The sequence below is a fragment of the Staurois parvus genome, unplaced genomic scaffold, assembly GCF_062004578.1.
Source record: "Staurois parvus isolate SC_StPar_1 unplaced genomic scaffold, SC_StPar_1.0 ptg000549l, whole genome shotgun sequence".
Classification (NCBI taxonomy): Eukaryota; Metazoa; Chordata; class Amphibia; order Anura; family Ranidae; genus Staurois; species Staurois parvus.
Genome location: NW_028318345.1, coordinates 4,634,248 through 4,647,175, shown reverse-complemented (window position 1 = coordinate 4,647,175; position 12,928 = coordinate 4,634,248).

Here is a 12,928-nt window from a genome sequence, read left to right as displayed (position 1 = left end):
GCCCGTTATTATGATTGATTTTTTTGGGTATTAACATCTGTATTATTCATTTATTTATTTTAGATTTATCATTACTGTTAGAGATGAGCGAATCGAACCAGGCGAACCGGAATTCGATACGAATTTCAGGAAAAATTCGATTCGCGTCGAATCCGAATATTTGCCTACTTCGGGTGCGCGAATCGGATTTTTCCCGATCAGCCGGCAAAAGTGTCCCTGCAGAGAGCTCCGCTATTTCTGACATTTCTCTGACAGTTCCTTCACATGTACAGCGGTTGAAACATTGTATCTATTAGTTTCCATTTAGGATACAGATGTTTCAACCGCTGTACATGTGAAGAAGCTGTCAGAGAACTGTCAGAAATAGAGGAACTCTGCACATACACTTTTTGCCGGTTTGGAATTCTTATTTTCATCCTACTTCTTCTTCTTCTTCTTCTTCTTCTTCATCCTCATCCTCATCCTCAGAAGAAGAAGAAGAGGATGAGGATGATGAAGAAGAAGAAGAAGTAGGATGAAAATAAGAAGAATTCCAAGCCGGCAAAAAGTGTATCTGCAGAGCTCCTCTATTCTGCAGATACACTTAGAGGAGCTCTGCAGATACACTTAGAGGAGCTCTGCAGATACACTTTTTGCCGGCTTGGAATTAATCTTATTTTCATCCTACTTCTTCTTCTTCTTCTTCTTCTTCTTCATCCTCATCCTCATCCTCAGAAGAAGAAGAAGAGGATGAGGATGAAGAAGAAGAAGAAGAAGTAGGATGAAAATAAGAATAATTCCAAGCCGGCAAAAAGTGTATCTGCAGAGCTCCTCTAAGTGTATCTGCAGAGCTCCGCTATTTCTGACAGTTCTGGGACATTCACTCCATACAGCGGTTGAAACATTGTATCTATTTGTTTCCATAAATGGATCCATTTATGGAAACAAATAGATACAATGTTTCAACCGCTGTATGGAGTGAATGTCCCAAAACTGTCAGAAATAGCCTATTTCTGACAGTTCTGTGACATTCACTCCATACAGCGGTTGAAACCGCTGTATGGAGTGAATGTCACAGAACTGTCAGAAATAGACAGAAACTGTCACAGAACTGTCCTTCTTCTCATCCTTCTCCTTCTTCTCATCTTTCTTCTCATCCTTCTCCTTCTTCTCATCCTTCTCCTTCTTCTCATCCTTCTCCTTCTCCTTCTTCTCATCCTTCTCCTTCTTCTCATCCTTCTTCTTCTCATCCTTCTCCTTCTTCTCATCCTTCTTCTCATCCTTCTCCTTCTCCTTCTTCTCATCCTTCTCCTTCTTCTCATCCTTCTCCTTCTTCTCATCCTTCTCCTTCTCCTTCTTCTCATCCTTCTCCTTCTTCTCATCCTTCTCCTTCTCCTTCTTCTCATCCTTCTCCTTCTCCTTCTTCTCATCCTTCTCCTTCTCCTTCTTCTCATCCTTCTCCTTCTCCTTCTTCTCATCCTTCTCCTTCTTCTCATCCTTCTCCTTCTCCTTCTTCTCATCCTTCTCCTTCTTCTCATCCTTCTTCTTCTCATCCTTCTCCTTCTTCTCATCCTTCTTCTCATCCTTCTTCTCATCCTTCTTCTCATCCTTCTCCTTCTCCTTCTCCTTCTTCTCATCCTTCTCCTTCTTCTCATCCTTCTCCTTCTTTTCATCCTTCTCCTTCTCCTTCTTCTCATCCTTCTCCTTCTCCTTCTTCTCATCCTTCTCCTTCTCCATCTTCTCATCCTTCTCCTTCTCCTTCTTCTCATCCTTCTCCTTCTCCTTCTCCTTCTTCTCATCCTTCTCCTTCTTCTCATCCTTCTCCTTCTCCTTCTTCTCATCCTTCTCCTTCTCCTTCTTCTCATCCTTCTCCTTCTTCTCATCCTTCTCCTTCTCCTTCCTCATCTCCAAGGGCATTTAAATTAAAGGTACAGTGTTCTGCACTAATTTAAAGGCTCTCTGAAGCCTAGAAACCCTTTTTATAAGTTAACTTCGTAGCGAATTAATTCGCATCGAATCGAATTTCTTCCTGAAATTCGGCGAATCAGCCGAATCGAATTTTTGAATAATTCGCTCATCTCTAATTACTGTTATCCACGGAAAGTATCCTATTTAAGGTATATTGGCCGACTGAAATTGGCCATACACAACAAACTTGTCTTAACCAATCTATGTAATGATGATGAATTGCAAACAAGGTAATATTGAATACCATGATATACTCCTCCTTCAGAAGCCATATTTTTTGTATTAAGGGTTAAGCTTGATGATGCAAGATAATAATAGGCCTATAGCATCTATTCCAGGATCCTTTTACTTATCACATATTTATTCTTCAGGATTTTCATCATTCATCTTTCATCACCATATTTTGATGAGCATTTGAAGGAAATGTTTGATATCTCAAAGATAGAAGACAAAGATTAAGGAACTTAAATACTGAAGCAGGGGCGGACTGACCATTTGGAAACTTGGGCACTGCCCGAGGGCCTGGGGTCAGTAGGGGGCCCCATGAGATGCCCCTGGTACCTTTTTTATAGGCTTTTTTGAGTTTGGGCAAGGACACAGGGGCCCCATGATCCCCTATTGCCTGGGGGCCCCATGAGTTGTCAGTCCGCCGCTGTACTGAAGATATATGTACATTTGGATTCAACACTATGGACTTCCTATACCTTAACATAGAAGAAGTCTTTGGCCAATATTCAGTTTGGCCTTTTCTGCCATAGATGCAGCTAAGTGAAAACGCAGAACGCTTTTTTGTTTTTATTTATTGATTTTATTTTCATGATTGACAATGTGTTCACCATGAGTCCAATGCCTACCTTTTCATGATCTAATTGATCTCAATAAAATATTTGCATCCACTTTTTATAGTGAATATTTACTCCGCATAGGATTCATAATATACCATCTTTTTTGGCAGGTCTGCCCTTGTCAGCTGTTAACTTTTTCTTATAAGTTTTTTGGTTTAGAATCCACATCACAGTTATGGCGAGTCGGGGAAATGCTCTTTGATGGGTGGATACACCCATATTTATGGCACTTTTTCTTTTTTGTATACTTCTACAAGGTTGCCTTGTTTTTCATGCACTATTGGCATCTGTGCTTTTCCTGTCAGGTTCACAAAAACCTTCCCCGATGATCTTAGTTGCAAAAACCTGTGGTTTGGGATCATGCCTCCTATGTCTTGAATATTTAACTACTCTGGAATGCAAAAGTGGAAGCCAAGAGCTCACATTTACAGTTTACATCAAAAAGGGGTAGTCAGTGCTATTGCTTAGCTCCATATTCTGATACTAAATCGCAATAAACCCTAAATTTACTTAAAAAAAAAAGAAAGAAAAAAAGAGAGAGAGAGGGGGAGAGAGAGAGAGAGAGAGAAAACACATCAGATCTCGATGGGGAATAATCTATGGACTGGATATGGACTGGGCTGGGTAATGTGTTAGGAACATGAGGATGCCCCATCATTTGATGGAAATTAGCATTATCAACCTACAGAGGACTGAATTCAAAGACACTGCAAAAATCCAATTGAAAAAAAATTATGCAGCAGGCTAGTCCATGTTGCTAAAATTTCATTGCACTAACTCAGAATGGTACACAGTAGTTTGTATGGCCCCCATGTGCTTGTATGCATACCTGACAACATCGGGGCATGCTACTAATGAGATGACAGATGGTGTCCTGGGGTATTTCATCCCAGATCTGGACCAGAGCATCACTGAGCTCCTGGACAGTTTGAGGTGCAACCGGGCAGATATCCTAGAGATGTTCGATTGGATTTAGGTCAGGCAAGCGTGGGGGCCATTCAATGTTATCAATCCCTTCATCCTCCAGCTACTGCCTGCATACTCTCACCACATGAGGCTGGGCATTGTCGTGCACCAGGAGGAACCCGGGACCCACTGCACCAGCGTAGGGTCTGACAATGGGTCCAAGGATTTCATCCCGATACCCAATGGCAGTCAGGGTGCCATTGTCTAGCCTGTAGAAGTCTGTGCGTCCCTCCATGGATATGCCTCCCCAGACCATCACTGACCCACCACCAAAACGGTCATGCTGAACAATGTTACAGGCAGCATAATATTCTCCACGGCTTCTCCAGACCCTTTCACATCTGTCACATGTGCTCAGTGTGAACCTGCTCTCATCTGTGAAAAGCACAGGGTACCAGTGGCGGACCTGGAAATTCTGGTATTTAATGGCAAATGCCACTTGAGCTCTATGGTGCTGGGAAGTAAACACAGAGCCCACTAGAGGATGTCAGGCCCTCAGTCCACCCTCATGAAGTCTGTTTCTGATTGTTTGGTCAGAGACATTCACACCAGTGGCCTGCTGGAGGTCAATTTGTAGGGCTATGGCAGTGCTCATCCTGTTCCTCCGTGCACAAAGGAGTAGATACCAGTCCTGCTGATGGGTTAAGGACTTTCTACGGCACTGTTCAGCTCTCCTAGAGTAACTGCCTGTCTCCTGGAATCTTCTCCATGCTCTTGAGACTGTGCTGTAAGACACAGCAAACCTTCTGGCAAAGGCACATATTTATGTGCCATCCTGGAAGAGTTGGGCTGCCTGTGCAACCTCTGTAGGGTCCAGGCATAGCCTAATGCTACCAGTAGTGCCACTGACCCTAGCCAAATGCAAAACTAGTGAAAAACAGTCAGAAAAGATGAGTAGGGAAAAAACTGTCAGTGGCCTCCACCTGTAAAACCATTCCTGTTTTGGGGGTCATCTCATTGTTGCCCATCTAGTGCACCTGTTGTTAATTTAATTAACGCCAAAGCAGCTGAAATCCCCTTTGCTACTTAAATGACCAGATCAATATCCCAGGAGTTAAACTGACTTGATGTTATACTCTGACTAAAAAGTGTTCCTTTAATTTTTTGAGCAGTATATAGAATGACAGAATGACAGAAGTATGTAACACCCTCTGGTAGGATTTGATAGCTAGCATTAGTTATGCTTTTGATTTTTTTAGTTGTTCCTCTCATTGTCTTGCTGACAGCAATGGCACCACATGGAAGAGAAATGTCACAAGGCCTAAAAAAGAAAGAATCATAGCTGACGTGGCGCTTTGCGCTCTGTGTGACAACATTGATTGGCGTAGTGGCATCACATGGAGTGAGCCACATTTTTCTTTGTAACTGGAAGTACTGGTTAAAAATTTAAGCACCCATCATTGGATGGAATGTTGTGAGACAAAGGAAATTGTAGCTGAGCAGAGAAGCTCTGGATCATTTTTTGAGCTGGAGCAGCTCTGGAACCTGAATTTGGGATTGAGGAGCAGCTCTGTAGCCAAATCTTGAGTTTCTGGAGCTCCTTGAAGCTGGATTTACACATTATACACATAGATCTGAGCTAAAATCACAGAGACCCCCAGTGAAAGCGTGGCTGCAGAGGAGGCTTGTGTCCAGAGGAGGGATCCTTGGTCCAGGTTGGCTGACAAATCTGCCTAAAGGGGCTCCCTACAGAGTCATATTCTGCTTAATGCGCATAATTTATGTGTATCTGGTGAGTGCGCATTTTATACAGAATCACACGGATTGAATCGCACGGATTCCTAACGGAAGTCACATATGATTATATATGAATGGAGCACTAATTTTCTGACCTGACCGCATCAAGCATGCACTATCTCTGAACACTTTTCTGTATAATGCAGGCCATAGATGGGTCGTTTATCGGCCGATTTTTCGTCCACACGAAAAATCGGCCGATATTCACGCCGTTAGTGGGGCCAGCCCGTTGGCCGTTTTTCGTCGATCTTCTCGTTTAGTTTTATTGGTCATGCTGAAAAATCGGTCGGCCCCGTTGCCGATGCTGCCACCAATGTCAGCGAAAAACGGCCGTTTTTCGCGGACATTGGTGGCAGCATCGGCAACGGGGCCGACCGATTTTTCGTTTATCGGCCGAAAATTTGGTCGATAAACGGCCCGTCTATGGCCTGCCTTACAGACTCTTTTTATCATCACATTTCTATTTGGCCCCTGATGATGCGCCATATTCACCTGGATTTATAGTTTATATTCTAATATTTATTGTATTACGCAGTTAATTTTATAGGTAATAATATATTTTTCATCTTAAACATATTTGCATTTTCAGCTGGTTATAATAACAATCTTTAATCATTATTTATTTTACTTATTCTGTTTTGAGCGCTCGCTACATCCCTAATATTTTTTTAAGCTTTTTGCTTGGACAATTGGACTAAAAACCATGACTTTGCAAGTATTCTGCCTTCTTAACTCCTTTCTTTCATTTCTCTGTCACATTATTGTTCTCTTTATGTCTTTGTAACATTTTTTTTTGTAAATATTTTAATTGCATCATTTTGACCTTTTTAGTAATAAATCCTATTTTGAAAAGAGTTGAAACTGTCTCTAAAGCTTTTAATTCAAACTAAAGAATCACTGTCTCTAGAAGAGTGCTACTGTATGTAATAATCCTCTGAATATATCTGTTTGTGGTGACAGTGTGTGTTACAGACGCTTATGCTAAAATCATAGTGTTATTGCTAGGATTTGTGAGTTTCCTCCTTCTCTGTAAAAAGGCGGTGGTGGCAGTGTGAAGGGTTAATGGCATAATTAACCTAACCCAGTAACAATCGCTCTCAGGCTGCTGGCACATAGATTGTGGTCCAGTGAGCTGGAAAATCTTTGTGCAGGGAGCAGCTGAGAGTGGCATTGTAATGAAAGTGACAGCGCGGTGCGAAATTGGCTGGTCCTTTGTCACGAATTGGTGAGAAGGGCGGGGTCGGGCACCATGTTCCATCACAAGGGGACATTGCCCTCCTAGGCAGTTGCTGCCTTAGGCCTCAGGTGGCCAACCTGAGGGCCTGAATTGCTGAGACCCAGGTTCTGCTACGCTGACTGAGGGGCTGTCTCCTGAAGATCTGCTCTGGTATCACAGAGGAAGGTGTCCAATTGCTTATGGGCCTAGCCTTTGTGAGTACAGACATCCCTAAAGATCTCAGAGACTGTGTGCTGTTTAACCCCCTCTGGTGCTAGGAAGTCCACTGAGGACTTAGCAAAGGGAATATTGGCTGGTGTTCCAAAGAGCTTTGTCCACCTGCTATTACTCAAAGGGACACAGCTCTGGGCTCAAAAGAAGTTACTGCTGTTACTGTTACTACTTGTTGTTACTGCTTAAAGCTGAATTCCATGGTTTTATTCAAGCGCGGACTCGGACAAAACTTGTTCTGCAGATTAGACTCATCTCTTTCATCCCCATCCCCATTCTTCAAAAACAAAAACAACACCCCTAGACTGATTATTAGAGAAATAAGTGAATGAGCCTATGTACTTGGCTCCAGGGCAAGGTATTTTGGGAGGACCTGGTCAGTATTCCTGCGGCTCCTACCAGAGTAGTGCTACGTCTGAGGGCTTGTTGCGGGATTTTCCTCTGGAATACCACGGCTGTTGCTACCGGCAACGGCCGGAAGAAAAAAAACTGTCAATATTACTTTGTGGACTGCAGGAAGACAATCAGGATTGCGTGATAGCAACCAGTGGAACATATCTGTGCTACACTGAAGACTGTTACCAGTACATTTTCAGAGCATTTTCAAGGGATGGCATAGAAAGAAGTAACTCAGAGCATGGGAGCCAGATCACTGGAGAGGTCTGCCTAGTAGAGGGCAGGTTCACTGCGGATGTGTGTGTTACTATCCGCATTACAGCACTGACTGACAATGTCAGAGAAGGTGTTACAGCATGGACTGATAATACCAGAGTAACGGATTGCAGTGAAAGAGTTAACACGGGGCAGAGTGTGAGCACTGTTAACACCTGTTGGGGGGCAGAGGACAGTACCACCAGGATGTGTGTCATTGTCAGCATGGACTGATAATGTCAGCATTTCAGCATGGACGGGTAATGCTGGAGTAAAGTTTGGCTGTGGAGAGGTTAACCCAGAGTTTTGGAAGAGACGCACTTGGATAATCTACCCAACAGGAACAATGCTCGCTGGTGAGTCAGACTACAAGGGAAAGCGGGCAGAGTCAGTGCCTGGGGTGAAGCTACAATGTCACTTCCGGTGTAGATGAAGGGAAACCAGTAGGAGATGGCAGCAAGATGGCTGGTGCTCATGCGAGTACCAGAGCTGCTGCGGGACACGGTAGATTCCCAGCGCGGCTGAAAGAGGCATTGCATCCAGACATATTGGTTCTGTGAGGCCTGTGTTGAAAGAAAGCCAGATCTATCCCCACCCTGCACTGTGGCTTTGGCTCAGGCACAGAAAGAGGCCTACAGCCTTCTGATTACCAGGGCTAAAAGCCCTTATGTCCCACCAGGATGAAGAGACCAGGATGCATTGCCATGGTTTTAAGTTTTCTAGAGGATAGAGTAGCTATCACCCCTAGACTGACTATTGGAGAAATGGGTGAATGAGCCTATGTGCCTGGCTGTGGGGTAAGGTATTTGGGGAGGACCTGAGCAATATTCCTGTGGCTCCTGCACAATTTATTTCACACTCAATACTGTCTTGATTTAGAGGTCACAATGTTTTTGTTTTTTCACTCTTAGCTGGCAAATGGAGAGGCAGTGTAGTAAGTAAATAGATTTATTTTCTAAGTTTAAATCTTGGAATCCCACCAGGTCCAAAATTAGTCTGCAGAAATCACAATAGGCAGCGTTGAAAGTAACTTCAAAGATCTTCTGAGAACTTGAAGTCAAGATCAGTTTATGTGACTCACCGGTCCACCCACCTGTAATGCCCATAAGGAAAGGTTCTACACTACATGTTAGATTTTATATTTATTTGACATGAAAATGGATGCAGAAGGAGCTAAAAGTCTTTGCGGCTGCATGGGGCAGAACTGTGAACTACTATGGAGAGATCTCACTCACGGAATATAGCTTTGTCGACCATAAATGAAAAAAAAAACATGTCTGATCAGGGGCGGACTGACAACTGATGGGGCCCCCGAGCAATAGGGGATCATGGGGCCCCTGTGTCCTTGCCCAAACTCAAAAAAGCCTATGAAAAAGGTACCTGGGGCATTTCATGGGGCCCCCTACTGACCCCGGACCCTCGGGCACTGCCCGAGTTTCCAAATGGTCAGTCCACCCCTGTGTCTGATTACATGAACCTTCAAATGCATTGTAAAGTGAATCAAGAATTTTACTGTATCATCAAAATACATTCATGTTTGGGAAAAAAAATCCCACAATGGAAGTACTCCACAGACTAGTTAAAATGTATCTATACACTTCATATACTGTATTTATTTTGCATGCTTCCATGCACATTCAAAATCATCAACTGTCTAGATAATCTGTGGAACATGAATACAATATTATTAGCCTCTAATCCACTAGAATTAAAACACTTTTAAAGTGAGATTTTTTTCTACAGTATGTCATTCCTGCAAATGTCTGTGTTAGGCCTTGTGTAGATAGACAAATTTGCATTCTTTCAGGTAAATCAACCTTATATTTGAGATTAGTGATGGGTTTTATGTTCGAGTCGAACATAAGTTGACTCAAACATGGGCCGTGCTGCTTGTGTTCGCTGAACACACGAATGGTAAGGGGCGTTCGGCGGGCTATTTGTCTGCCGCCCCCCCAATGACTGTGTCCTGACAGTGCATTGTGAATGGCCAAAGCAATGCACCTGACCACAAGTCAGGTGCAATGCTTTGGCCAGTCACAGTTGCATGATGACATCACAAGGGGGCTGGGGTAGCCACGCATCACAGTATTTATCACAGTATTTAAGAACTGTCATCACGGCGCAGCTATCAGATGGCGGGAGCCAGCGTTGGGAGTGGATTGACGTTGGATCTACTTCTGGGGACATTTTTTTTATTTTTGCTTTTAATAAAGGACTTGACTGGCTCCTGTCATTTTTTGCTACGCTCTTTTTTTGTGAATGGGTAGCGGTACCATGTACCTCATACTCATTCACATGGGGGGGATGGGATCTGGGGGCCACCTTGTTAAAGGGGGCTTCCAAATTCCAATAAGCCCCCTGCCTGCGGTCACCCACAACCACTGAGCAGAGTTGTGGGGAAGAGGCCATTTCCCCAATCAACATGGGGACAAAGGGCTTTGGGGGGGAGCCCCTGTGCCCCAAAGCACCCCCCCATGTTGAGGGCATGTGGCTTGGTATGGTTCGGGGGGGGGGCTCCTGCTGGCCCCCTCTCATCCTAACCTGCTGGGCTACATGCTCGAATAATGGTCTGGTATGGATTTTGGGGGGCCCCATGCCATTACATAAAACATTTTGGCGTGGGGGTTCCCCTCAAAATCCATACCAGACGCAAAGGGCTTGGTATGCATGGAAGGTGGGACTCCACACCATTTTAAGAATTAATGGCACCCCATGTGTCTGCTAACAGCAGTGCATTTTGTGGATGCGGGAAAGTGCGATTTACATACAGTCCCACACCTGCTAAATAGTGAACCTAGCCTATGGGAACTCGTTTTAAAAAAAACCTCTCTAGCAATACAAACCAAACTGAGCATGTGCTGATTGTCTCCACACAATATGTTTTATCAGGAGATAAGAGGTGGTCACCTGAAAAGGGGGAGGAACAGAGAAGAAAGGATCAAACGGCCTTTTTACACAATGCGGAGGATTAGCCCCTTAGGTTTCACAGTGAGTATAACAAGCATCCATTACTGCATATACAGACTGATATTACTGTTGTAGGTTTAGTACCACTTTAATGTTTTACATAGCTATACCTGCAAAAGGGGCAAGCTGAAGTGATCTATCAGGTCCTAATTTTCTGACTAAAGTTCCACTTTTAGTATGCTGTGGGGTTTATTTACTATAGCTAGAGAGTGCAAAATCAGGATCACTTCTGCATAGAAACCAGTCGGCTTCCAAGTTTTATTGCTAAATACCTTTTCTTATCTGCAGCTGAGCAGTCTTGTGACTTCTATCAGTGTTCAGAAGAGCACTGAATAAAGCTTGTAGGAGGAGTTTTCTTTCTGCTCTAGGAGGATGTAAAACCCCTGACCTCTGTCTGGACAGTGCTTATTGGCCCTGTGCTGATCACATACACACTCCCAAGAAAAAAACAAAAGACAAACCTCTCTAGCAATACACACCAAACTGAGCATGTGCTGAGTGTCTCCACACGATATGTTTTATCAGGAGATAAGAGGTGGTCACTTGAAAAGGGGGAGGAACAGAGAAGAAAGGATCAAAATGGCCTTTTTACACAATGCAGAGGATTAACCCCTTAGGTTCCACAGTGAGTATAACAAGCATGCTTTACTGCATATACAGACTGATTTTACTGTTGTGGGTTTAGTAACACTTTAATGTTTTACATAGCTATACCTCCAAAAGGGGCAAGCTGAAATGATCTATCAGGTCCTAATTTTCTGACTAAAGTTCCACTTTTAGTATGCTGTGGGGTTTATTTACTATAGCTAGAGAGTGCAAAATCAGGATCACTTCTGCACAGAAACCAGTTGTCTTCCAAGTTTTATTGCCAAAGCTTAAGTGAACAAGTTAAGGTCAAAATCCAATTGGTTTCTATGCAGAAGTGAGCCTGATTTTGCACGATCTCCCCCTTTAGTAAATAAACCCCTATATCCCTTTGCCTATTAACTACTGAGCAGAAATCTACCCACCATCTGGAACATTTTATATTCCTTTTCATATATGAACAATATGAACATATAGTTACAATTATGTGTAGATGGCTTTTAAAATCCTTCTTCCTGGAACATCAGCTAAGTGAATCTTTCATTTTGAGGTTTTTGAGGATAATAAAATGTCAAATTGTCTACTAAAACCAGAAGTCCTATGGGTATTTTGTATAGAAACATATTATATTCTTTATTGAGATTCAAAGTTAATGCTCTCTTCAAAAATGCAATTATTCACTTGTGAAATAATTCACTTATCTGACGGAGGTTGTTAGAGTCCTGAATGAACTGCAGCTCACTTTCCCTGAGGACAATCTTCCATTATAGACTAAGGAGCCCCCGGCCTTACTTTCAATAATCTAAACATAAATGGGCTCAGCCAGGCACATCAGAGAAAATACGGAGCTACCTGTATGTATCACTGATAAGAATTCTGTTTTAAATCATTTAGATATTGTTTTATGTGTGTTTTTAATAAATGTGCAATTCGATCTTCTAACTAAGGGTTTATTTGTTCTAAGTTGACCAAAGCTCAGTCTAATGAGCCCCCATCTACTTTCTAAAACAAGGTTGAAGGCTAAATGAGATAAGATATACAGTAAGTAATTGTAACATATCTAGGTTCTGGTATAGCTAATACATGATCAGGGGCGGACTGACAACTCATGGGGCCCCCGGGCAATAGGGGCCCCTGTGTCCTTGCCCAACTCAAAAAAGCCTATGAAAAAGGTACCAGGGGCATCTCATGGGGCCCCCTACTGACCCTGGGCCCTCGGGCAGTGCCCGAGTTTCCAAATGGTCAGTCCGCCCCTGTACATGATTGTACTGGCCACTAATTTATATAGTTTGTGGAGCTACAGTATTTCTGCTAAATGGAGACCACAGCACGCTCATGCTTACAGTTATCAATATCATACAGTGACCTGCTAGGTCACCTGGACAAGTTTTTCTTTTACAGCCAGATGACCATCAGAAGGTAGGCGCAATTATAGCAAAGTTTATAACCTTTTTGGTGCAAATTTACCATTTTTGTCAAATTGGCTCATAAGTGAACGTATTTTTTTACTGTTGTGATTTTGTTTCCTATTTATTGGTGTGTTTGTATTTTATTTGCCACCAAAAAAACCCCACCAAAAATTATTTTAAAAAGATCAAGAAAAGCCGCAGTAACTATTTTTCTGTACTTGGGATGTTTTTATAGAGAAAAACAACTTGCCAGCATCTGCATGTATTGGTGAAATTTACTGAATATTTTTTTATTTTTAATTTTGACCAGTTATACACACTAAAAAAAGTAACTATATAATCATTTTTAGAAAGTATCAAGGAATCTAGTGGCC